Source organism: Varroa jacobsoni, unplaced genomic scaffold (genome assembly GCF_002532875.2).
Source record: "Varroa jacobsoni isolate VJ856 unplaced genomic scaffold, vjacob_1.0 scaffold_1141, whole genome shotgun sequence".
Taxonomy (NCBI): Eukaryota; Metazoa; Arthropoda; class Arachnida; order Mesostigmata; family Varroidae; genus Varroa; species Varroa jacobsoni.
The window spans coordinates 67,627-79,721 of NW_019214043.1; the positions used below are offsets into that span (position 1 = coordinate 67,627).

The window sequence follows — 12,095 nt, forward strand, 5'->3', positions numbered from 1 at the left end:
CGGCACTGGCTGTTGATTGAGATGCAGTACTAGACAGACGGATGGAATGCTGGAAGACTAGACCTGCTACGGGAACTCTTCCTAATCTTTCTGTCTATCTGTCCATCTGTCGGCGACAAAGGCCCGCCTGCACTACTGTAGAAGAGCATTCGCTTCCAGCGTACCAGAATAGACTGACTTATCAAGCTGGAATGAATTCAAAGTCATCACCGTATCGTCACAGTGTTGCGTCTACTGCTTAACTTCGAGAGTCGCGTCCCAGCGCTTCGTTGTGCTCACCCCCGAATTGCTCTACCGCTATTGCACTGTTGCTGATGAACGTAAACAAATATCGTAAGGGAAAAAGCAGAACTATAGCCAATTGTTGCGGATGGAACTGCCACCTCTGTCCGTCTGTGACTGTTTCTCGGTTTGCTGTTGTCGTTGCCAGGAGTGCGCATGGCAGCAAAGCGCGAACAAGCGTATGTAAATACTGTGCAGTTTCTATTATTTACTTACGAGGATGCGTGAAGCTATCTCTAGATGGCCAACCGCTTGGCCCGTGGTCAAGTAGAAATGATGATGATGATGATGGCCTAGCGGTCATCACCACCGCAGAGGAGAGGTTGACGCGTCACGCGGGTGTTGATAGTGGTCCACATTACGAGCAGGTACTGCGCAGCTTTACCGAATATCTTCGAGTTTCCGTAACATGGCGTAGTTTGAAGAGCTATTTAGACAGCCATTCTACTGCCGTCAGACTGATTTGCAAAATATTAACTTAGTGTGTGCATGTGTTCGTAAGACATCGCTGGCATAGCGTGGTGAAGTATGTGCACGATACTGTAAATGGTATTCGATAGGTCGATCTTCTATTGCTACGATGTTCTATTCTTATTCATAATCGGAATAAATTTCCATAGAAACGAATGCGGACAATTAAAATTGATTGAATAGCAATCTACGAAGACGGCCGGGATCAACCGAGCTCTGATGTGAACTAGCGGACTGACGCGCGCCAGACACGTTCTGATCCGGCGTAAAATTGCCCTCTGCTAGCTAATATGTCATTATGAAAGTTTGCTCGAATTTTATACATATTTTTTTCTGTATGTTCACTACTGCTCTGTCGGTTAGGTAGAAGGTTAATACCGATTGTCCAGTTTACGCAGCCTTGCTTGGCGTGACCGTCATACGGTTACCAATGGGACGTAATCGCTCATTCATTAATACTAGTCCACATCGTATACACTAATCGGACAAGAGGTTTTCACTTGGATTCCGTTCGTCGTGTTAGCTCCACCATATCGCCCAACCACGTAGCGTTTTTCTTATCAACTTTCCATATGGTTCATAGTACAAACGCAACGATAACGACAACGTAGCATGTGCTACCATGCCAGGTCATCGCCGGTCGGCCGGCCGGCCGGCCGGCCAGCCAGCCTGCCTGCTTCGACGCCGACGTCCTCTTGTCTCTGCGATCACGTCGCCTTTCCGCGAGTCACCGCCCGCCGCCGCCGCCACCGCCACCGCCACCATCGCTATTGCCGTTAGTGTTAAATATTGTCAATACAGTTATTAATTGTTTCGTCGATAAAAGGTTCTGGCCGAAGATTGGATGGTGACAACGTGTCTAGGCCGCGAACGATATAGACTACTTCATAGTAACTGCTAACTAGTAGATACGCGTCCATTCTATATTAGTGAGTGTTATTTTATATCCGCGTATCTATCTGTTAGTGAACAATCAAGGATCAACCTGTTCCTTCCGACCATGAAACCGTTTGAAGGACGTTCTTCGCTGCGTCAATTCTCGAATAATATTGTAATAACTATAATGCGAGCTACGATCATCAACTTGGTCATCAGCAGAATCAGCGATATGCGATTGCGTTTCTACGACTGTTCTGTGTTGACGCGTGTCGACCAAACATTGTACGAAAGCCATGTGATCTGTGTGATATTTGTAGCTATTATTGGCTGTGGCGAAAGACTACCATGTAGAAATTCGGTGGCGATCTTATGCATTTGTCGGGTATATGCTGATAGCAGTGAGAACTTACACAGATACGTAGACTAGAAACAGAAGTTTCCTGAAATTGGCATTGATGCTATATGCCGATATATGTTGCAAAAAGCGCTAATATCGCCGAAGTGGCCCTTGTCGCAGCAGCGGATTCGCTAATAAATCTGGTTTATTCAACCAGCGGACATCTGCAACGATGCCGCTATTCCCCAAACAAACTTCCAACGAGCAGTCCGTTGATAAATACTGCGCATAGCTAAATCGAGCCTTCGAGCAGAACAAGAGCGTGTCCTGGGAAAGTGAGGGCATTCGGTGCCGATGTATAAATTAGACTCTTTGGTACAACAACATGTACATAAATGAAGTGTGAATGCAATGCTTTCGTCCATAGATACATATCATACACTCAAATAGAACTGAACGTAACGGAACCAAAATGAACAGTGTAAAGGGGTCCGAGGGCAAAAGAAACAGGATCAACTGCGGACGACAACACTTACGTGCGACAGCGGGAGCAGCAAGAACTGCAGCCCTATTAGTTATGGTTGCTGGTGCAACTGGTCCAGTATCGCCACAACCTCAACCCACGCATGACTCCGACTGGAAGGCACTCAGTTAGTTCACGATGATCAGAACAGCAGCAGCCTGGCGCGCTACAACGTTCACACTGAAGAGCGGCGACGCATTTCGACGCTAGTGCGGAACAAGCGTCGCGACAGGCAGCGAATCAAGGATACTGCGCCCGGTCAAGTGGCAGCCCAACACCAGCACGCCAACTGGGTCTACACGATTAGAGCGACCGGGCTTCGTAAGGACTAGGTCTTGTACACTTCTCGTGAATATTTGCAGCGGTGAAACTGTGGTTAGATCATTGAGTGCGGACCGAAGAATTATCTACCCAATGGGAAAAGAATGATTTGACTTTTAACAGTCATGCCAATAGTCGTCGCTCGCTCAATCGGGAGCTGTATGTCTTGTACAACAATACAACATATCTCGGCATGCGAATAGGTCGGGGAAGCTGGCGAATTCTTTTAGTTTGTTTATGTGGCTGCTGTTATGTCGTATTGATGACGTTCGAAAAGTCAGACCCATGCGATCTCCTCCAATGGTTTGAACAATCCCGCAATGCGAATCTATACTGAAACGAACAACTCTGCCTGATACACAGCCCGTCGCCTTCCGCGTCCTTGTTATTGTGTGCGCCTGTGTGAGTGAGCGCACTTTCAAGAACCGCTTCAGCTAAATGGACTAACCTTGGTCGCCCGCTGGGCCCTCCAGCGAGTGAATTTTGCAGGTCCGCCAGCGTCGTCGCATACGCATGAAGCTCTCCTCAAGCTAGCTCAACATATTTCGGGCAGGGCGGGGGGTCACTACTGTAGCCTAGTGTCTTCTTTACCGCCCGATGTTAGTTGACGCCTTGACGTTACTGAAATAATCGTGAACCCGGTGACTTGAATGACGCTCGTGAGGCTGGGGGGTGACGCTCTTGAGATACATTTTTACGGCAACGGTGTGAACTTTATGAACTGAGCAGCGTAACATACCGCCGGCCATACGTCTACGCAGTTAGGAAAGGTTTGTCGATCTGCGCGCGATCGCTGCTCTACTCGGTACCATCTATCATTCAAGGAGGAGTAGAATCGCTGACAAAAAGCTGAGTGTGAACACATCTCCACAACGACCAGCGTCACCAAAGCGGCAGCAGCATCATTACGCACTTGAACAATTGTACTACAGAGCGGATTACCAAGAACGCCACTGAGCTTCTCTACGCAGACTGCCACTGCGTGAGTTCTATTGCTTCCGCTGTTGCTTGGAGGATTGAGACGAAGGCCAAATCGCCGCTGTCCTGCGATCGTGGGCGGGTGACGCTTGGGGGTATGAGCGCGATTTGTGGACATGAGTACGTACTGCTGATGTTCACCATTTTCGGATGTATATTTCCAGGTTAAGGTGGATGTATTCGATGGTCAACATCGCATGAACATTAGATCGATGTTAGGCTCGACCGATTATTGGCCGTGATAATACCCTATATCTTGTCATACTGTCGAAGTCTCACCTCAAATCTCAATCGAGTAATCGTTCGTCTCATCTCACGTCTATTGAAGCTATTGGAGATTACGATCTTGTTGCCGGAGAAGTGATTGGTGCTACGGATTAGGTGCTACAAAGATGCTACTTCAAGTAAAGGATGCTGGCCCTATAAATTGTATTCTTGCATCAAATATGATGCTGTACGAGATCACCTATGCGCTTCGCTAACAATTGCCAACGCTATCAAAGGGGTAAAGGCGTTAGCGTATAATATTTGCTGCACGATATGTATGTATGTAATCTTGGTAGAAACACCTTGATAGGACATAAGCTCTTTGTGCAACAAAAGGACCGAGTGCTCAGGAAAATTAAACAAGTTTCAAGAGGGTCCAACTTTCTGCCGACAACACTGTATCCGGTAGGACTGCAAGGCGGAGCGAAGACTAATGCCAAGCTTCAAAAGAAGGACTCGTCAGTGGATCATGGCATCCTGCAATTGCACCAGTTGCACTCATAATGTATCGCTGTGATTTTGCGCCAACGTGTCCAACGTTGTCCGGCATTATCGACTTAAGTCATCCATCTACTTATCTGCATGTGAATGCAATGAGTGCGTCCTATTATGGGCCTGTTCCACAAATACTATTTGTGGTTACGCTACTGATACTGCAGCTTCGAGGTCAGGCTCGCCTAATGCGTGCAAGCACACGCGTGCGTTTCACAGACTTCCACTGGACGCGTTAAATAAAGATTCAAGTTAGCACTAGCCTCCTTTAGCCAATTCACAAAGCCCGTTTGGCATCAGTCAACGCAAAAAGATCCACAGCTCTGCTTCTCAACTCCTGACCTAATCCAATTGCTGTAACAAGCAGGTTTTTTTTGCAGTAACACCGGCGACAGAAGAAGCACCAGCATTAGCCCATCCTGAACAATAAGCAAGTGATGAAGTTGTCACATTTTGTCTCTTTGAGTCACCATTCCTCTACGCTAAACGTTCTCTCCTTCATACATATATACATATATATATATATATATATATATATATATATATATATATATGATGATCGAACCTCACCTTTGCGCAGAAAGATGGCATGTGATGCTGCGCGATCCTTGCGTTGCTGCCGACGCATGTAGGCGCTGCCGCCTTCATTGTTGGGTCAGTCGGTGTAGGTCGACGCTTGATTGGCAGAAATAGCTATAGCGCAGAGCCAGCTCAGCAGATTCTACCCTTTGTTTGGATCTTCGCCTCTAGTTCGGAATAGATGGAGATCACATCATCTATGCAATCGACCAGCAGCAGCGGATGGCATTATGGTCAATTCATCTCTCCAAAGTTCATCCTGGTCCTCGCGTCTCTATTATCGCATGTTGCGCTGCCTGCTGCGTGCACTTATTGTCGCATTCGCCTCTGGCGCCATCGCCATAGTTACTGCTACGCCAGAAACTCATCGTGTCATACTGATGTCACTTTGGTATCCACAATGAGGTTGCGGCGTGCTCACTGGTTGGGTCTTCGTCAATCAGCCGAACCTGCTACTGCTGCTGCTGCTGCTGCACAGATTGATACTGGAGATATTATGGGGTCCTATCGAGTCATTCCTCGTTTCTGGCTTCTTTCGTTCGTATTTCGATTTCTTTTTCACTCCTCAGGATTCTTCCCTTCATGTACGCGTTCCGGTCCTTCTTCTTTCCTTTACTCTATCCTGATACACATCTATGAATATGCTATGAATTATATCACCGCGGATCTTTCTGCAGATTCAATGCTCTTTCGACTATGGGCGTATATTCTCTTTTTAGCCCATTCGATTTGAGTCTGTCTGTATACCTTTTCGTCTACGGTCGTATGTGTGTGTGTGTGTGTGTGTGCCCCAGAGGTTCATTGAATATATTGAAGTCGCCTATATTGATCTATCTTGATGTTTCTATTGCATCGAGACGCACGAAATGCAGACTGAAGTGTAGTACTCTTTTTTGCACCTACGCCAGTACTGGTCCTTCTTGGTGTCTTCGGCTGGTGGCGTTCCCCATTTCATTCGTCGACGGCGTTAAAGCATAAGGATTCTTGCGACCTTTGAGATCGGGTAGAGTCGTTTCTTGTCGCCTTCCCAACTTCAGATCATCTTCGCTAGGTTAACTTCACGCCATAGCAAAGATAGCGAAGAACGCGCATCGGGAGAACACTGAGGACAATACATGCTCAAAGGGGGTACAGCGCAAGGATGGGCCGACCGCGCAAGGGAGGTTCAGTTAGCCTTGTACTCTTCGCACTTCTGCATCGTCTATCGGATCAAACAGAGATCGACAGGGAGAAACGGCGCGAGAAGGAGAGACCTGGGTATCAGAGTAAAATACGGAAGGAACAAGGAAAGTGACGAGGACGAAAAGGCGAGACAGAGTGAGCAAAAAAGCGCCCAACAAGAAGACGTTCTGCGAGCACCGCTGATGAGCAGAGATGCACAAGCAGAACTAGGCCGAAAAAGAAGACAACGACGACGACGACACAGAATGTCTGTCTGTGCGGCAGAAAAGAAACACACACACACACACACACACACATACACGACTGGAGAAGCTGTTCTAAAGAAAGGAAGAAGTGTTACCGGGGGTAATGGTGTTGTTGTTGTTATCGTGCTAGTCGTCTTCGATTGATTCTTCGGCTTCTGCTGCTACAGTTGCTTCTCGGTCATCTTGTTGTTGCTGATACGGTCGTTCTTCTGCTCTATTGAGAAGTGTGAAGACAGCGCGCTAGCGATGCGCAGAAGAAAACAAGATGGACGCGACAAAGCGAAACACTGATAGAGACCTCAGATGAGCTAAGAGAAGCTACAGGAAGAGAAACAACCGAGTTTTAGTAAGAAACGCAAGGAGCGGGTAACGCGGAGAAGAGTCGCCGAAGCGCGACTCACAGCCTAGACTAATTCGGATCGTCGAAGAGAAAAAATCGCATTGCCGGACACCTCCAGCACGTCTGTGCAGTTCCTGCCTTATTCTCTATTGCTCTATGCCTCTCTACCTTCTTCTCGGCCAACAGCTCTATTCCCTCCATCTGCTGCAGCCATAATGAATACACAATACACAGCTAGCGACATCTACGTGTATATATATATATATATATATATAGTCAGAGACTACAACGAAATAGGATAGATAGGCTGACAGTGCGGTAGGCCAGTTGGCTGGTCATCCTTTGCGCAGAGAATAGCATCTCCCCTAGAGCTACGTGGCTATCGAGGGGAACACTGCGAGCAAAAATGACCCGCCAAACTTCGATTGAGTCGATTGCTTGCCGCCAGACAACATCTACCGACTTATGACCGAGCCAGCGATGGGGAACTTAAAGGCGCAATTGCAACCACAGTACGATGAACGCTAGTAGCTTGTAGCACAAATAGAAACAGCCCGCGAAAACGACTATGCAAAGCTTATTCGTCACCGTTTCTGTTAGAAAGAGCTTGAAATGAGCGGAATGGGAAGTTGCGCGACTGTTGCAAATACAGATACACGCACATATTTCAACGTATCGTGACTAGACCTCTTGGAGTCGCGTCAGAAGACTAGGTTTTGTCAATGCTGATTGCGCACTGCAAAACAAACGACACTCATCCTGCCGATGTCTGCCTGAAGGCAAAATTAAGCCCATCAAGGGTTCTGACGACTATGAAGTACCTACGCTCTTTATACGCAAATGCTTCCAATAAATTCAGCTTAAAACCCCCTGAACGTCGTAGAGCATTCGTTGCACAGTTTTAGCGACACGCTATTGTATCTTCAATATTTTTACAGATTTTTGATATTGGTTATTTTTGATCACAACGGTAGTAACTAATAGATCCGATAACCAACATTTTATCTGCACACATGAAACACTCGAACAATCCAATTGAAAAAAAGGCAATAAAACAGACATTTTTGCTCATTAACAAAAAGACGATGAAGGATAAATTATTTATTTCCTCATTTCAATTATTTAATTGCGGCCAGTTATAAGCAAATCTATATTATGACGTAATCCAATAACTTACTTATGGACCCCTTTAAAATGAAATATCTAGCGTGTCCGGATTTTATGTTTTTATGTCCAGACAGATTGTAGCGATTACTATCACAATATACAGCTAGTATATATAGATATGATGACTAGTATATGATGTACTTTCGTGCATAGCTTGAAGCATGTTCGTGGTCAAGTCTTCGAGTTGATTCTTGGGCTACACTTTTTATAATCGCTATCCATATTGTGTTGTGTTGACAGTTCAAGCTTGCTCATAGCCCTAACCCTAATCTGCGATATAATGTAGTACATACAGTAAACTCGTATCACATGCACATTTGTTACTTAACGACCTCATCTCATTGCCTGTCGTCGCGTTAGCTTGATGCTATGCTTACGAACTAGTAATACAGGTGTCCACAGCAGCATTGACCAGACACACGTGCGCGCGCCTGCGAGCATCCGCCAAAACAAACCAGATTGTCCCTCATTCTGGCTGTTTGCCGTTACGGCTCGTGCCCGTTTCTAGCTAACCAATAAGCGACCGTTGCGCGTGTCATCTGCTCGCACCCTCCTCAACCGCTGGCAGCCAATGGCAGATGCTCTGGGCTCATCCTTCCCGCATAATGAGGCAAGCAAGTGAGCGGATGGCTACGCCAGCCGATGCTGTGCCGCCGTCGTAGATGCGCTTCGATGGGATGAGCGAAGATGCGCAACCAACGGCAGCCGGCCACACGCACCCACACGGCGACTTGGCGCCAGACGAGACAGTGCGATGTTTACCGTCGCGGAGAACCGAAACCGCGCGCGTCCTGGTAGTAGCATCCGGTCGACAATGCTGTTGACATTGCCCCCGCCGCGGCTGCCACCACCATTCGGCAGCAAGCAAACAAACACGCGTAACAAAGAAAGAACAATGGCCAGGTGCAGCAACGCCACCGTGGAACAAGACGCGCGGCAATGAAGCCCCTGACAACGGCGCGCAAACGTCGTGTGATCCGCGTCATAACGAACGGCCAGCAGAAAAAAGCGAGCCGAAGTGAATTTCCCAGAGAAAAGAAAAGCTCGAGCACTTTCGCTCTTTTTACTACGGTATAGCAAGGTGCCTTCATCAAAATAATAGAGGGATTAACTGACAAAGTTCGATCATCGAACCGCACGACTGTGTGCCCTACAAACGAGGCAAATATTTGTTGCCGCCACGGAAACTGTCGTACATATGCGGAGCGAGTATCTGTCAATAGGATAGCGTTAACCACCTGAAACGACGCATTGCTATAGGTGCATTTGTGCAGCAACAACGTATAGTTGAGCGTCTAGCTATGACGATCTGCTAACGAATGGGAGAAAAGTCAAAGCTCAGCATGAAGTAAGATCAGACTTCATTCGAGACCGTCGGGTGATATTCTAGCCAACACAACATAACAATCTACTGCGGACTCTATCTCTAATGAACTGAAAATTATGGATGTATCGCATCGTGCCGAGGCGTCGTGACGAACTTGTCAGATGAGTGGTTGGCTGGCCAGCTAAAGACTACCGTCGCTCAGTGAAGTTATTAAGACAATCTCTAAGGGATGCTAGAAAATTAAGGAGTTTTAGCTTAGTATTTGGGATAGAGTTAACGGCGACCGTCATCAATGTATTGACCCTATCTACAGTGGATCAGGACGACGCCGATCGCGTGTTGTTGATTCTGTGTCGTTGTACAAAGTAGAATTTTTAACATCTAAGAAGAGCGAACCTTGTTCGTCTCCGTTAAAAAGCCTTTAAACTCCTCGGTTTTTTTTTTTTATACAGTTCAACGGAAACAAGTCCATACGGGCAAATAGAACGTGGACATGTCAGAACTCGGTTACTGGCCATCGTTATCTCGCGTCTCCGCTATAGCGGTTCATAAAATCTTCACAAAAACAGCGGATTATTGAGTGGTCAATAAAGCATTCACTGTGTTTTCGCGCAAATCTTATGGAATACTTCGCCCAAACGGAGGTAATATGTATGTCGTGTTTCCATAAACAGCGTCTGAACGAATGATGACATATAAATAGCAGTAGAACCTTATGTGCTGATAGGAACATCCCTTGCGGACGTGGCTATCCAATATAGCTGCCACTTGTTTCGATAACTTTTTAATTCTAATTTTTTAAACTGACCATGAGTCATGTTCAAAGCTCTTTTCTCTACATTGGTAAGAAGGAACTTCTTTGTTCCGATTGTGAGGGACGCGCATGTCGATTCCATGAAGCTTCACTCAAACACGTTCTTCACAATCCATTATAGAACGTCTAATTATAAGCAATTCAAAAGTATGTTGACTTTAACGTCTCCAAAGAGTTTTGGGTGGACCTAGAAGTCTTCGTAAGCTGCTCAACATACGCGTCTTCGAAAGCATAGTTCAAATTTCGAATTGAGATAGTACTATAATTTTTACTGAAGTTTTTCGCCCTAAAATTAGGTGGGCAGACTTTCCGAGCAGACTTTTTATGCATGGCAGTCTTCCTTTGATCCTTCGAAAAACTCACAACGACTAGCAACGGTGTGGACCGATGATTTCGGCCGACAAAATATGTTTATGACTCTGATGGGGGTTCGACCAGCTCGAAGGTGTTTAGCAACGGTTGATCTTCACTCATACCTCACAAACGAGTCCGTTGATATCTCCGTCATGATGGGTGTGCGCTTTCCTCTGTTCTCCAATATGATGTTTCGAATTTAAATAAAACCCCCTGTGTGAGTTTAGGATTAGACCAACATGTATTGCTAATATTGATATTCGACGCGATCGTATAAACACTCACCAAAAGCTGGACAGAAGACGGTATTATCAAATCGAAAATGTCGTTACGTGCACTCGACCAGTGTGCACCTGTTATTGATGTAGATGCGCTAAACATACAGCATAATCTTGTTGAAAGATACGTAGAACACGCTAGACAAGGGAACGTTTCGCGCGGAAAAGCATTGGATAGCCGTGTTACCGGAACCTAGCTTGGTCCGCATTACAAACGGTGTTTACGCCTGTTATGTATATACACACATGCAATCGGTTGATGCAAATACTCCGTAGAAGGTCGTAGGTCCACAACAAGGTTAACAAGAGCAGTTAGAGTTAGTGGTTGTAAGTCACCATCATAAATGTATCATTTTCCTTATATGGCCCTCAGCATTTATGTCATTGGAATAATCCAGGTTACGACGGCACAGTACACGCAACGAATTGCCGACGTCACAAACACCGACTCACTCACTCGTTCACGTAAGATCGTATTGACTCCCCAACGCGTGTATGGGCTTTCATTTATTGCTTTGCAGGTTCTTAGCGATAGAAATACATTATGAACAGCTGAATGTGTAGTCGGTTCATTCGTCCGTCCGTCCGTCTGTTCTGCCTGCTTTCGCTGCACGTTAGGTCAACTTAAGTCTCGTTGCAGTGGTGGCATATTAGGGGTGCGCCGTCACCCCAAACTAAGCTAGGAGGGGGCTCGGGGGGAGGGAGGGAGGCAGGCAGGCAACTCGGAGTGAAAATGGGGGATGGAATCGAGCCCAAAAGAATCTGTCGAGAAATTCGCTCACACTGTTAAAATGCTGAGTGCTTTTGGTGCAGTATAGTGAAGATGAAGACACTGTCACATACTATACGACATAAAGGGCACGACTTTTAGGTGATGTACATTGTCTGCCATACGAAGACACGCCACACACCGTACAGACTATTACGAACGATAGATACTACAATTAATATTCATAACTAAAAGTGAGGCGGTTTTACGAGACTACAACACGCGACCATACACTGGACACCTCACACCGTGGAAACAGCGGACAAGCAGCAGGCGGACAGCGGCCTCGCGTCCGGCCGAATTTCGACTGTGAACTGAACTGACTAGACCGAACCGAACAACGAAAGACCAACTGACTGTGACTGCCGCTGATGCTGCCGCCGAAACCGCTGCTGCTGCTGCTGCTGCTTCAGCCGCTCCCGTTGCTGCTGCTGCTGCTGCTGTTGTTGTTGCTGCTGCCGCCGCCGCCGCCGCCGTTGTTGTTGTTGTT

General features: G+C 46.6%; 1 protein-coding gene across 1 annotated transcript in view; it reads right to left on the reverse strand.

The window, feature by feature from the left end:
* LOC111267019 (uncharacterized) overlaps nucleotides 1-11,890 on the reverse strand; it is a 42,170-nt gene extending 30,280 nt beyond the window's left edge. Inside the window, exon 1 of the mRNA XM_086971178.1 lies at nucleotides 10,844-11,890. The gene's annotated coding sequence lies outside the window, so the exon portion shown is untranslated. The remainder of the gene's footprint in view (nucleotides 1-10,843) is intronic.
* Nucleotides 11,891-12,095: the final 205 nt, after the last annotated feature.